This window comes from Triticum dicoccoides, chromosome 6B (genome assembly GCF_002162155.2).
Source record: "Triticum dicoccoides isolate Atlit2015 ecotype Zavitan chromosome 6B, WEW_v2.0, whole genome shotgun sequence".
NCBI classification, from domain to species: Eukaryota; Viridiplantae; Streptophyta; class Magnoliopsida; order Poales; family Poaceae; genus Triticum; species Triticum dicoccoides.
The window spans coordinates 667,161,631-667,175,486 of NC_041391.1; the positions used below are offsets into that span (position 1 = coordinate 667,161,631).

At 47.8% G+C, this 13,856-nt stretch overlaps 1 pseudogene; it reads right to left on the reverse strand.

Moving 5' to 3' along the window:
• Positions 1-9,355: 9,355 nt before the first annotated feature.
• Positions 9,356-11,485, reverse strand: LOC119321803 (annotated as a pseudogene).
• Positions 11,486-13,856: the final 2,371 nt, after the last annotated feature.

Below are 13,856 nucleotides of genomic sequence, written 5' to 3' on the forward strand. Positions count from 1 at the left end.
GTGGGTGTGCGGCGCCTCTGTATTGAGCAATATCGCGATGTAGCTCGAGAGAGCGTTGTCTGCTGTGTTCGGCCCGGCCGGAGTAGTTGTATCCGGCGCGATGGTATTCGTCGTGGGTCTTGGGGCGCCCACGTGATCCATAGATAGATCTGGATTGTCTTGCCTTGTCCTCCAATATATCCCGCAAGTCCGGCGCGTTCCCCCGTGGCTTCATGCTTTTTGAGCGGTGCCGGGGTACGGTTTTGGTGGAGGGCTTGCACGCCTCTCTGTCGCAGCCACGAGGTGGTCGGTCTTCCATATTGTGCACTGGTGATGTAGGTTTGTACGCTTCCTCCTCTAGTCGGGGGAGCAACTTGCGTTTTGGGTAACTTTTGGAGGGGCGTTCGAGTTCATACTCTTCGGCCGCGAGGACCTCGGTCCATCTGTCGGCCAGTAGGTCTTGATCAGCTTGAAGCTGTTGCTGCTTTTTCTTTAGGCTGTTTGCCGTGGCCATTAGCCTGCGTCTGAAACGCTCTTGTTCGACGGGATCCTCAGGCACGACGAATTCGTCGTCGTCGAGGCTTGCCTTGTCGCCGTAGGGAGGTAAGTAATTATCATCCTCGACCTCTTCGTCTGCCGCCCTCTCGTGAGGGCTTGCTTCTGCCTCCTCCTGCGCTGGATCGTGCTGGAGGGGGTTGTCTTCGGCACTTTCTAGGGTGTTATTATCTCCTGTGCCGGAATCTCTATTCTTGCTGTGGCGGGATTTAGAGCGGCGCCGCTGATGTCGGCGCTTGGGCTGTTTCTTTAAGGAATCGGCCTCCGTTGCTTCTTCGCCGTCCCCATCTTTTGGGGTGTCCACCATATATATGTCGTATGACAAGGTGGTCTTCCAGTGTCCTGTAGGCACTGGTTCTTGATAGTCTCCGGCATCATCATCCATACCGTCGATGTCTTCGGAGTCGTAGTCGAGTACGTCGGTTAGATCGTCGACGGTGGCTACGAAGTGGGTGGTGGGTGGGCTCTGAATTTCTTCGTCGTCCGCGTCCCAACCATCCTGGCCATAGTTCGGCCAGGGCTCTCCGGATAGCGAGAGATGCTTCAGCGAATTTAAGATATCGCCGAAGGGTGAGTGCTGAAAGATGTCCGCATCGGTGAATTCCATGATCGGCGCCCAGTCGGATTCGACTGGCAGGGGCGCAGGAGGTTCGGAGTCCGACAGAGAGTCCGGCACCTCGGAGTCATGAGCTTTATGCGGGACAAGGTAAGTGTTCGGCTCCATCGCCATAGAAGTTGCAGCTCCCGAGGCGGTGTCCAGCCATCCGTCCTCGATTTGAGCGATCGGCTCCGGACTATGGGTCGGAGCGGATTCGCGTGCGGCCTCCAAGATGCTGTCCGGCGGCAGAGTTAGGTCGTGCCCATCGTGACAGCGGGGCACGCTCGGCTGTGGCTCAGATCCATCAAAGATCAAGTCCCCGCGGATATCGGCCTTGAAGTTTAGGCTTCCAAACCCGACCTGACGGCCAGGGGCGTAGCTTTCGATCTGCTCTAGATGGCCAAGTGAGTTGGCCCGCAGTGCGAAGCCGCCGAATACGAAGATCTGTCCGGGGAGAAAAGTCTCACCCAGGACTGCGTCGTTGTCGATTGAAGAGGCCATCAAGCCTATCGGTGACGACACAGAGGAACTCTCAATGAAAGCACCAATGTCGGTGTCAAAACCGGCGGATCTCGGGTAGGGGGTCCCGAACTGTGCGTCTAGGCGGATGGTAATAGGAGGCAAGGGGCACGATGTTTTACCCAGGTTCGGGCCCTCTTGATGGAGGTAAAACCCTACGTCCTGCTTGATTGATATTGATATTGTGGATGTTTACAAGAGTGGATCTACCACGAGATCAAGGAGGCTAAACCCTAGAAGCTAGCCTATGGTATGATTGCAATGGTTGTTGTTGTGTCCTACGGACTAGAGCCATCCGGTTTATATAGACACCGGAGAGGGCTAGGGTTACATAGAGTCGGTTACAATAGTAGGAGATCTACGTATCCGTATCGCCAAGCTTGCCTTCCACGCCAAGGAAAGTCCCATCTGGACACAGGACGAAGTCTTCAATCTTGTATCTTCATAGTCTTGGAGTCCGGTCGATGATGATGATAGTCCGGCCGATGATAGTTCGGCCGATGATGGTAGTCTGGCTATCCGGACACCCCCTAATCCGGGAATCCCTCAGTAAGCATTATCAATTACGCTTTGTGTACTAACCCATGGTCTTCGTGAGAATTCTTTGTGGGGTTAGGTTGCGGTGTGCACGTTCAAGTGATGCATCATGAAGAGATCAAGTGCTTGAAGATTGCCGTCCATTGTGGTGACAATGGACTTGTGAAGATGTGCCGAAGAGTGGCTCACCCATAGTGGAGTGTGGGGGAGCAATCTACTAGTCTTCACCGAGCCAACGCTGAAAGAACATGCGGTGCCCCCATGTTTGGTTTTGGTAATTGATGACAATCACTATGGACTAATGGTTGCCTTGAGTTATATTTGAAGGATTTGTCCATAGGCTTTTCTTGGAGTCCATTTGTTGTTTTCAAGGAGAGTGTGTGATGACCAAGGTGCCATTCAAGGAATTACCTAAAGATTGGTCATTCGAGAGGTTGATCAAGACTAAGTCAAAGAGTGAATCAAGTTGATCAACACACAAAGCGTAGAAGATGTACCGAGAGGGATCAAGCGATCCCATGGTATGGTAAGCTTTGTCAATCACGCTTTGTGTACTAACCCATGATCTTCGTGAGAGTTCTGTGTGGGGTTAGGTTGTGGTGTGCAAGTTCAAGTTAAGCATCACGAAGAGATCAAATGCTTGAAGCTTTCCGTCCATTGTGGTGACAATGGACTTATGAAGATGTGCGGAAGAGTGGCTCACCCATAGTGGAGTATGGGGGAGCAATCAAGAAAGGTGCTCCAACTTGAGGGAGTCAAGATCGTCTTCATCTAGCTCAAGTGGACCATGTGCAATGCAAAGGTTTGCCCTTGATAGGTTTTCCATTTTACCGGTCTCATGATGGTAGTTGGGAGACCGGGTTATAGGTTCAGTTGCCGTACTATCAAGGGGGGATCTCGATGAGTAACTTGATCATATCATTCATAGAGAGCTCAAACCATTGCATCCTTGCATCATCTTTCTTGGTTCTTGTTTGGTTCTCTTTGTGAGTTTTGGAGCTTATGGTCATCTTGATGACAAGCTCGAGTTCATCGAAAACGGAGTTCTCAAGCATCTTCTATGATGTTTTCGATGTTGGAGGTTATGCCGGTTCTTCTCTGATGGAGTGTTCACTCCTCTATATCTTAGGCATACCTCCCTGCCTCGCTGTTTTGATGCTACTCATTGTCTTGTATCCAACAAGCTTGAGTTTGCTCAATTCGAAGTTCATTTGCAGAAGTTATGGCAGTTCTAGTTTTCCTTGGAGTGTACTTGTTTTCGTGGCTTTGGCATTAGGTTGGCACCAGTGGTAGTACCGCTGGTCCGGAGCGGCAGTACCACGTATCGCCACAAGCTGAAGTACTGCTATCCCACAGCGGTAGTACCGCCCATGGCCATAAGCGGTAGTACGGCTCCGGTTCCGTGCTGGTACCGCCTCGACTAGAGACGTAGTTTTCTCGTGTCGGGTTCAGCGGCAGTAGTAGCAGCAGTAGGAGCGGTAGTACCGCTCATGAGCGGTAGTACCGCGGCTACCACCACCCCTAGTACCGCTGGGCCAAGTGGCAGTACCGTTGCGGCCAACGGTAGTACCGCTGGCTCTAGCGGTAGTGCTGCTCTTTTGGCTCTGCCTCACCCTCTGTTTTGCTCCGGTCTCTGTGTTCTACCACCCTCGCAGTAGTACCGCTTGTGCACGGACTGAGCACATAACGATTGGATTCGGGAGCTCCTATAAAAGGGGGTCTTCTTCCCCATTCAACCTTATCCTTTGAGCTCGTGTTCTTCCCCCATTGTTGACCTTCTTCGAGCTTGCTAACTCTCAATCCCTCCATGGATTCTTGCTAGTTTTTGGGGGAAAAGAGAGAGGAGATCTAGATCCACATTTCCACCAATCACTTTCTCCTCTATGTGAGGGGAACCCCTTGGATCTAGATCTTGGAGTTCTTGGTGTTCTCCTTCTTGTTCTTCCTCTCATTTTCCTCCCTAGCATTAGTTGCTTCGGTGGGATTTGGGAGAGAAGGACTTGGGCACTTCGTGTGCCCTTGCCATTGCATTTGGTGCATCGGTTTGAGTTCTCCACGGTGATATGTGGAAGTTTCAGGTTGAGAAGCTTATTACTCTTGGGTGCTAGGTGCCCTTGAGCTTGTTCCTCTTGGGTGCTTTGGCGCCCTAGACGGTTGGTGGTGCTTGGAGCTCAATCATTGTGGTGTAAAGCTTCGGGCAAGCGTCAGGGTCTCCAATTAGGTTGTAGAGATCGCCCCGAGCAATTTGACGGGTACCGGTGACAGCCCCCAAGGGTTGCCAAAGTGTTCGGGTTCAGTGACCGCCCCCGAGGGTCGCCATTTGTATGGGTTCGATGACCGCCCTCAAGGGTCCCTTAGTGGAATCACGACATCTTGCATTGTGCAAGGGCGTGAGGAGATTACGGTGGCCCTAGTGGCTTCTTGGGGAGCATTGTGCCTCCACACCGCTCCAAACAGGGATTAGCATCCGCAAGGGTGTGAACTTAGGGATACATCATCGTCTCCGCGTGCCTCGGTTATCTCTTACCCGAGCCCTTTACTTATGCACTTTACTTTGTGATAGCCATATCGTTCTTTGTCATATATCTTGCTATCACATAGTTGCTTATCTTGCTTAGCATAAGTTGTTGGTGCACATAGGTGAGCCTAGTTGTTTTAGGTTTTGTGCTTGACAAATTAACCGCTAGGTTTATTCCGCATTTGTTCAAGCCTAAAACGTAATTATTTTAAAGCGCCTATTCACCCCCCCTCTAGGCGACATCCACGATCTTTCAAACGCAATCAAGAAAGGTGGCCCAACTTGAGGAAGTCAAGATCGTCTACATCTAGCTCAAGTGGACTTTGTGCAAGGCAAAGGTTTGGCCTTGATAGGTTCTCTATTTTACCGGTCTGATGGTGGTAGTTTGGAGACCGGGTTATAGGATCGATTGTCGTACTATCAAGGGAGGCTCTCAAGTGAGTAGCTTCATCGTATCGTTCATAGAGAGATCAAACCATTACATGCTTGCATCATCTTTCTTGGTTCTTGTTTGCCTTTCTCCTTGTGATATTTGGAGCTTATGGTCATCTTCTTGACAAGCTCGAGTTCATCAAAAACGGAGTTCACGTGCTTCTTCTATTGCGGTTCGGTGTTGGAGGTTTTACCGGTCTTATTCGAGGAAGGTTTCTCACCATTTTCTTATGGGTCTTTTCTATTTTCCTTCTTATTGCTATTTCTATCAAGATTGTGTTAGCCCTTGTCGCTAGCTTTCCAACAAACTTGGTTTCGTTGAATTCGGAGTCCGTTTGCAGAAGTTGTGTCAGTTTTGGTGTCCTTAAAAAGGCTGCAGCGGTACTACCACTCATGGGAGCGGTACTACCGCTTGGAGGGGATGTATTTTTTTACTACCGCTTGGAGCGGATGTAATTTTTACTACCTCACCAGAGCGATACTACCACGGCTACTTCCACTCCGGACCAAAAACTCGTCTTAAGTCCAGCGGTGGTAGGCACGGATGTATTTTTTTAGTATCGCTCACAAGCAGTAGTACCGCTACCCCTAGCGGTAGTACCGTGAGGACGAGCGGTAGTACCGCTCCGGCAGTTCTACCAGCCTTTTGCCTCCCCGATGTTGTTTTTCAAAGGGCTTCCACCGCCCTAGCGGTAGTACCGCTCCCATGAGCTGTAGTACCGCTCTGTGCGGGCTGTGAGCATAACAGTTGGATTTTTCCCCGCCTATAAAAGAGGGTCTTCTTCCCCAATGAATCTTATCCTTTGAGCTCGTGTTCTTCCCCCATTGTTGACCTTCTTCGAGCTTGCTATCTCTCAATCCCTCCATGGATTCTTGCTAGTTTTGTGGGGAAAAGAGAGAGAAGATCTAGATCCACATTTCCACCAATCACTTTCTCCTCTATGTGAGGGGAACCCCTTGGATCTAGATCTTGGAGTTCTTGGTGTTCTCCTTCTTGTTCTTCCTCTCATTTTCCTCCCTAACATTAGTTGCTATGGTGGGATTTGCGAGAGAAGGACTTGGGCACTCCGTGTGCCCTTGCCATTGCATTTGGTGCATCGGTTTGAGTTCTCCACGGTGATACGTGGAAGTTACAAGTTGAGAAGCTTATTACTCTTGGGTGCTTGGTACCCTTGAGCTTGTTCCTCTTGGGTGCTTGGGCGCCCTAGACGGTTGGTGGTGTTCGGAGCTTAATCATTATGGTGTAAAGCTCCGTGCAAGCGTGGGGGTCTCCAATTAGGTTGTAGAGATCATCCCGAGTAATTTGCCGGGTTCCGATGGCCGCCCCCAAGGGTTACCAAAGTGTACGGGTTCGGTGACCGCCCCCAAGGGTTGCCATTTGTACAGGTTCGGTGACCACCCTCAAGGGTCCCTTAGTGGAATCACGGCATCTTGCATTGTGCGAGGGCGTGAGGATATTACGATGGCCCTAGTGGCTTCTTGGAGAGCATTGTGCCTCCACACCGCCCCAAACGGAGATTAGCATCCGCAAGGGTGTGAACTTTGGGATACATTATCGTCTCCGTGTGCCTCGGTTATCTCTTCCCCGAGCCCTTTACTTATGCACTTTACTTTGTGATAGCCATAGTGTTTCATGTTATATATCTTGCTATCACATAGTTGTTTATCTTGCTTAGCATAAGTTCTTGGTGCACATAGGTGAGCCTAGTTGTTGTAGATTTTGTGCTTGACAAATTAACTGCTAGGTTTATTCCGCATTTGTCTAAACCGTAATTATTTTAAAAGCGCCTATTCACCCCCCCTCTAGGCGACATCCATGATCTTTCAAGGACGTAGGGTATTATCTCTTCGAGATAGACCGAACCTGGGTCAAATCCTGTGTCCATGTTACCACCGCTCCAAGACGCCTAGCTTAGGACCCCTACCTCGAGATATGCTGGATTTAGCAACAACATTGGTGGACCATATAGGTCCCCGTTGGCGTTGCCGTGGTGCAATGGGAATTCAGTCTCAGCTCTGACGCGATCTACATGTTAGAACCAAACTTTATTGTCGATGTCGACATCTTCGTCACCAACTCGACTGGTCACCTTGGATGGACCGAGGACTACGCTCCACGTCGGATCGTTAAGATCGGATGGGTGCCTTCATCGTCAACTCAAATCTCAAACAAGGTCATGGAAGAATCGTCCATGGAGCTCGGGGACTTAACGTCAACATTGCCCTCGTGCGACCGGACAGTTTTTCTGGACAACGGATTAGTGTTCACCATCCCTGCCTCCTCAACTGTCGCTTTGACGATTGCTTAGGTGGAGTTGTGCGGAATTGAGTCTACAACAACCCTGTAAAATTTTGTCGTATTCCGATGGAGGAATCTCCGGCAATATCCGATATACCGGAGCCCTGTTGAATCTCGACATGAATCTAGAGGAGTTGAGGGCGAGGAGTCTAGCAGTCAGCTCAGATATCCTTTGGAAGATCCAACCGTTGATCGGCTGTGGAATTCCTGTATCGACCACCTCTCAAAATTTTAGCTCGATCTGACCGTTCAAACTCCAGGAAACATGCAATGAATGCATCAATTTTCGGATAGGTTTTCTGCACGAAAACGAATCCGACCCGAATTCATCTTTTTCATGAGCGGGATATCGGACATCCATTTTGAAGGAAATATTTTCTAGGGTATTGTGTGTTGTTTTCAAACACGTGCCCACAAATTTTGAGCCTTTTTCGAGGCGATCTTCACCATAACACCGGTGCCAAAACCGCCCGACTATGTTGTTGCTCCGCGGATGCCGACCTGCACCGGCATCGACTCGCTGTCGCTCCATCGAGCCGATGATAACTGCTACTTGTGAGCTGCATTGGGATTTCTCTGAAAAGGAGAGGATGATGCAGTACAGTAGAGATAAATATTTCGCTCAGTTAAGAATCAAGGTTATCAATCTAGTCAAGAAACCAACCCCTGAATGCAGATTCAATGTTTCATTGCTTCTTCCCATCACACATGGAAACTTTTCACCTCAACAGACTTAAGTAAGTCTTCACCGATTATTTGGAATCGCTTCTTTTCAATACTTCACTAACTAGGAGGACCTTCTAAATTCCTAATCATCATAGAAACATACTCCGTCCGTTCCTAAATATTTGTCTTTCTAGACATTTCAAATGGACTACCACATACGGATGCATGTAGACATATTTTAGAGTGTAGATTCACTCATTTTGCTCCGTATGTAGTCACTTGTTGAAATCTTTAGAAAGACAAATATTTAGGAAGGGGGAGTATATGACAAAAAGAAAGTAGAAAACATACGAGATAAGACAATTAATAATGAGACAACAAGCCGCAGTTCGATGTCTACTGTTCCAATGCATTGTTACTTACATGAGGTGCTAAGCACATTAAAAACTTTAGCAACTAAAGCCCCCAATGCATAGGTGCTTAACTTGTTGGTGCTAAGCATCCTTCATTTAATAATTTTGCAACTAAAGTTCTTCATGCATTGGTGGGATCCTTCCAATTTAAGTGTTTTGCTTAGGTTCTCGCGCTTGGCATTGTTTCTTCCTGGGTCACCACACTTACCTCTCTCCTCTTAATTACCTTGCCAAACTTTTTGCCTACATGACAGCCTTAGCACCTGTAGAAGATGGAGCATTGGGAGGGGGCCTAAGTAGGCGACCCTTGTCAGATAGCAGCAGATAAGCACAGTGCATAAAAATGTGAGGCAAATCATTTAAACTGTTGGGGTGACATAATTGCAGAAGAAAATAAGCAGTGTCGTACGGCACTGGATCAACCAAAACCATATCACTGTGTAGTCATACAAGATTCGTTTAAAAACACATGCCTGTTCTGTGTTGACAGTGATAATAAGAAATAAACAAAAATGCGAAGACAAATAGATGGTGCAGCACATACCTTGTTAGGATGATGCGATGGCACCTCTACACTACCTCCTCCCCAACCTCCCGGACACTAAAGCCGTGTCACTGTCTTCTCTCACCACCTTGTACTCCTCGCAGATTATGTTGGGGAGCATGTTCAGAAAGCGTTGAAAGTAATAACATGTCCAGAAAGTTAAGCCAGAGATTTCTACTAAAGGTGTGCAGTACTAAATGCGGTACCACAAGGTCACGCAACGAGTCTCAATGTAATCACCTCACAAAACATGCATGTTTTTCCTCATAGAAGATGGCATCTATAGTATCACATTTTTAATGCAGCAGACTGCATCAAGATGAAGTAACATATCAACTTATTCCAATGCCTAAGCATTTGGTTTTAATAACAACCAAAAAGGTGGCACAGATATACTTTTCAAACTTAATACATATTTCCTCAATTTGGTAACAGTACAAACTTCATTGAAGGGAAAGCAAGAGTACAGACTTGGTAACTACAGAATTATGGAGTTCAGGAACTCCTTCCGACTAAAGATGATAGGAGGTGATTTCCAAACTACATATAAGAATATCATGCAAATCATTTTTCAGTTAGGACCGGAAGTGAATCACAGCAGGCGAAGTCAAACCCAACCCTTCAGCCGTTCGTTTCCTCTCCTCGACAGTCCGTGGATATCTTGATTGATAAACCTTGTCACCACAGCGCCCACACAGCTTCCTGTCGTACAGAGATATCTCTGTTATATTAACCGCATGTTCCACAACACACCTGATGTATCGCTTAAAATTGTCGTTGGGTTGGAAGCCGTAGATGGTGAGCTTAGCCAGATTCTTGTGCTTGAAATCAGGAGCATATGGCTTCCACTTCACGTCTGCCTTTTCGCAGTAACCATATTTCTTCCGGAACTCTTTGTTTGTCATCATTATGCACCAATGATCCCATACTGTAATGCACAGCTCTTTTAGGGAGGGTGCAGCTTCAATAATAAACTTGTCCAAGCTAAATCACATCCTTCAGGAAGGTTGTCCAGATTCACATGCTGTAGTTTGCTGAGCACAGGCTTGAGCATTTTTGGGCATTCTGGTACAACCCAAATCTGTAACCGAAAAAACAATTTAAAAATTCAGGGCAAGTTGCATATAAATCAAATTCCAAACTGGCAGATAAGATAAGACCCACTTAAGTTAATATTGCTACATATATATAACCATCATAGATTGAGAATGGACAGATATGATTCAAATGATTAATGAGTACCTTTTCACTTTGAAAATCCAGATGCAGATCACTTATGGAATGAACATCAGCAAGAAGCTGACTTAACTCAAGAATCTTATCAGAACTGACGCCAACTTTAGTGAGGCTCAGCCTTGAAAGCTGTGGTACAAGGCCAAAATACACAGGATGTTCAGAAGAGCACCAATTATTATAGCTCACCCGTTGGAGTTTGGGCAGACATATCAACTCAACACTCTCAAATCTCCCAAGGTCAACCTCGAGCTCAATAAGTTGAGCATGTTCTACTTGCAGCACAGAATGGATCCCTGAGTCGCAATGGATTAAACGCAAAGACTCCAAGAGCTTGCAAGTGCTGAGGATGTTTGGGATGTCCTGTTCACCGAACCTCATATTACGCAGCCACAGGCGCCTGAGGCCAGCAAATGCATCCGGACAAGCACCAACAAAATTATTGAACAGCTTAGCATTCTGGAGGAGATCGGCAGGAGTGCAGTTCCTATAAGCCTTCTCCGTTATAATCTCAAACTCAGCTGCTTCAACCTTCTGGGTTGACATGGCGTGGGCGACAGATCTTCCAATGGTGAGAGAGTCACGATCCATCAAAATGAATCTGATTTTGAGATTGCGGATGGTGATTTCCGGGTTCCTCGTGCCCAAGATGCTATCAGTTACATGAGCCACGGCACGGTTGATTTGGGGCATTTTATCATGGTCATATTTGATGGAACTAATACTTAGGAAGAACTGTGAGAGCATGGTGGGGAGCTTCAGCAGTTGCTTGGAGAGAATGCAGGTCCTTATGGCATCGAGTGTGTCCACCCTCTCCAGAATGTTGAGCAGAAGGTCATTGGGCAGCTTGCTAAGCCTGTCTTCGCTTGCCTTGCTAGCAGCGGCTTCGTTGCGAGTTGCTTTTTGCGTTGCATTTAGCTGGAACAACAGATAATCAGCCTTTTGAGGATGAACCTTAGGTGAAGGACAAACACCAGGCACACTTACATTGCGCCTGCGACGACCATTCTTGTTGCCAGCAGCGGCTTCATTGCGAGCTGATTTCTGCATTGCATTTAACAGTAAAAAAACAACAAATCAGCAGCCTAGCCATGAGGACGAATCGAAGGGAAGGACAAACATCAGGCACAAAAGAAGCAGCACTTACATTGCGTCTGCGGCCACCGCTTTGGTTCATGCCTGATCGGATCACCAAGTATCTTTAACGTATCTACCTTATTGGATCTGTGACAACAGCTAATCCCTGAGCTGCCCTTATTCGAGTCCCCCCTCCTCCTCCTCCTCTGTTTATTTAGACCGCCGCAACAAAGCAGACTGATCGCCCCTCCTACTCCGACTCGGCTGGGTCTCCTCCAAAAGGGAGGAGATTATTCAGAGGAGAGGGAGGAGGATCCGGATTACAACTTCTCAACAGACAGACTCCGAATAAAAATCACTCCTTTTGGGCTGCCCTCGCTGCACAATCCGAAATCGGCCTCCTCTCTTCCCCTATTGCGCAAGGAAATCAAATCTTCTCCCGCCTCCGTCTCCCGCGAGATTATTTCCCACGGAATGCAGCCAGGCATAATTACCCAAGCAGCAGAGGTGGTGGCCGGCGGCGGACGGCAGGGGCAGGGGTCGGGGTTGTCACAGCGGATGGCAGCGGAGGAGAGTGGTGGGTGTCAGGACTCAGGACCTTGACAGCCTATTCCTGTTAACTGAAGAACATGACACCTGCACTGAAGAAATAGAGTTCAGTCTCTGGTAATCGGACGGCTGGGATCAAACGAGTTAAGTGGACATCGACGGCTCACCAGTTTCCTGTTCACCGTCATCCGTTGCCGCCACCAGCCAGACAGTAACAGTGACCAACGACTCCTTCCGTTCCAAGCCATCGCCACCTGCTCCCAGCTATAAGGGCCCCGCCCACCAATCTGATGATCATCTTTCCCCCTTCTCCAAGTGTAATAGCTAGCCTAGCCTTAGAACCCTAGACTACTTGGTAGAAATTGGGCAGATCCTCGATCTGAACCTGTATCTGTAACTCTAAATTCTGAGATAATTCAAGCGAGGCTAGTTCGAGTAATTTGATGTGTTGATTGAGTGTTGTGGTCTTGTCAATTGGTATCAGTAACCAGGTTGATTCTCGGAGGCGGATCGATCGGAACAAGCTGTGGTTGGATTTCAGCTTGGTAAAATTCCACAGCCTGTTGCCGAATGCGGCGGCGACGGCTGCGGCAGTGGGTTTCGACAGCGGTAGGGTGAGGTCACCGGCGAGGGTTTCAGACTTGTTCCGTTGTAAAATTCCTGAACCGTGCGTAACACCATGCCCACCTGGACCAAGTACATGGACGAGATCTCAGAAGAATTCGAGGCGTTGCAGATCGATCGAGCTCACATCGCTGGGCTTGAAACGGGACAAGATGCAAGATCAGATCGATCAAGTGAATACACGTCTGCAAACAATGGAATCTTTGGAAAAGCAGTTGGGGAAGATTGAGCTCCTGGTCGGGAACAATTCCAAGGTGCAACAGGATATTTTCGCCATCCTGCGCGAGATGCGCTCCAGGACTCCCAACCCTCCTTCCCATGTTGCTCAGGCTTCTGCCTCACTGGTTCCCCAACCGAATCCAATTCCACAACCACAACCAGATCTAGGCCCCAAAGTAATCAACCCTCAGGGGGAAACGCTAGTCCAACCATCGGAGCAGCAAACACAACCTTAGAACAGCTTGACCGACAGATCTGCAGATCAACAAACACAATTCATGAGCATCACTACAACACAGCACCAGACTGACAGAGCAGTTCAATTTATGAAGAGCATCTCCAAGGGCCCTAAGATCAATTTCCCCACATTCAATGGAGATAATCCCCTAGGATGGATCAGACAGGTCAATAAGTATTTCCATCTTGCTCAAATTCCTGAAGAGTGTAAAGTGGATTTGGCCCTGACTTACATTATTGGGATAGCTGATAACTGGGTTAGAAGTGCTCGAATGGAAAACAACAAATTGCCCTCGCCAGATTTTTGCAGAGCACTATGTGACAGATTTGCTGACTCCAGCATCTATGAGATATTGAAGAAATTCCACAATTTGAAGTAGAATACTCTGTCTGTAGTTGCTTACACTGACAAGTTTGAAGAAGTTATGGCAGTAGTTAGGGATGAGCACCCATACTTACAAGAAAATTACTACATAGTGAGCTTTGTCAATGGATTAAAAACCAAGCATCAGGTGTAACTTAAGACCACAGAGACCCGCCACCCTCAACCAAGCATATTGGTTAGCCAGAGACTATGAAAGTGGTTTGCAAGCAAAATATCAATCACCAAGAAAAACAGTCTCAAGCTCTCTCTGGACAATCTAAAGTGTAAGTACATCTAGTGCCACCCCTAGTTGGTTTTGGAGTATTGACGACAAACCTGGTTGACGGACTAATGTGTTTGTGAGAATTGCAGGATAACACAGGTAGTAGTCCCTCATTGATTCGATTTACCTACCGGAGATGACCCCTAAAAATGTGTGAAGACATTGAAGACAATGGTGGTCTGTGAAGCCATTCACGTTGAAGACTATGAC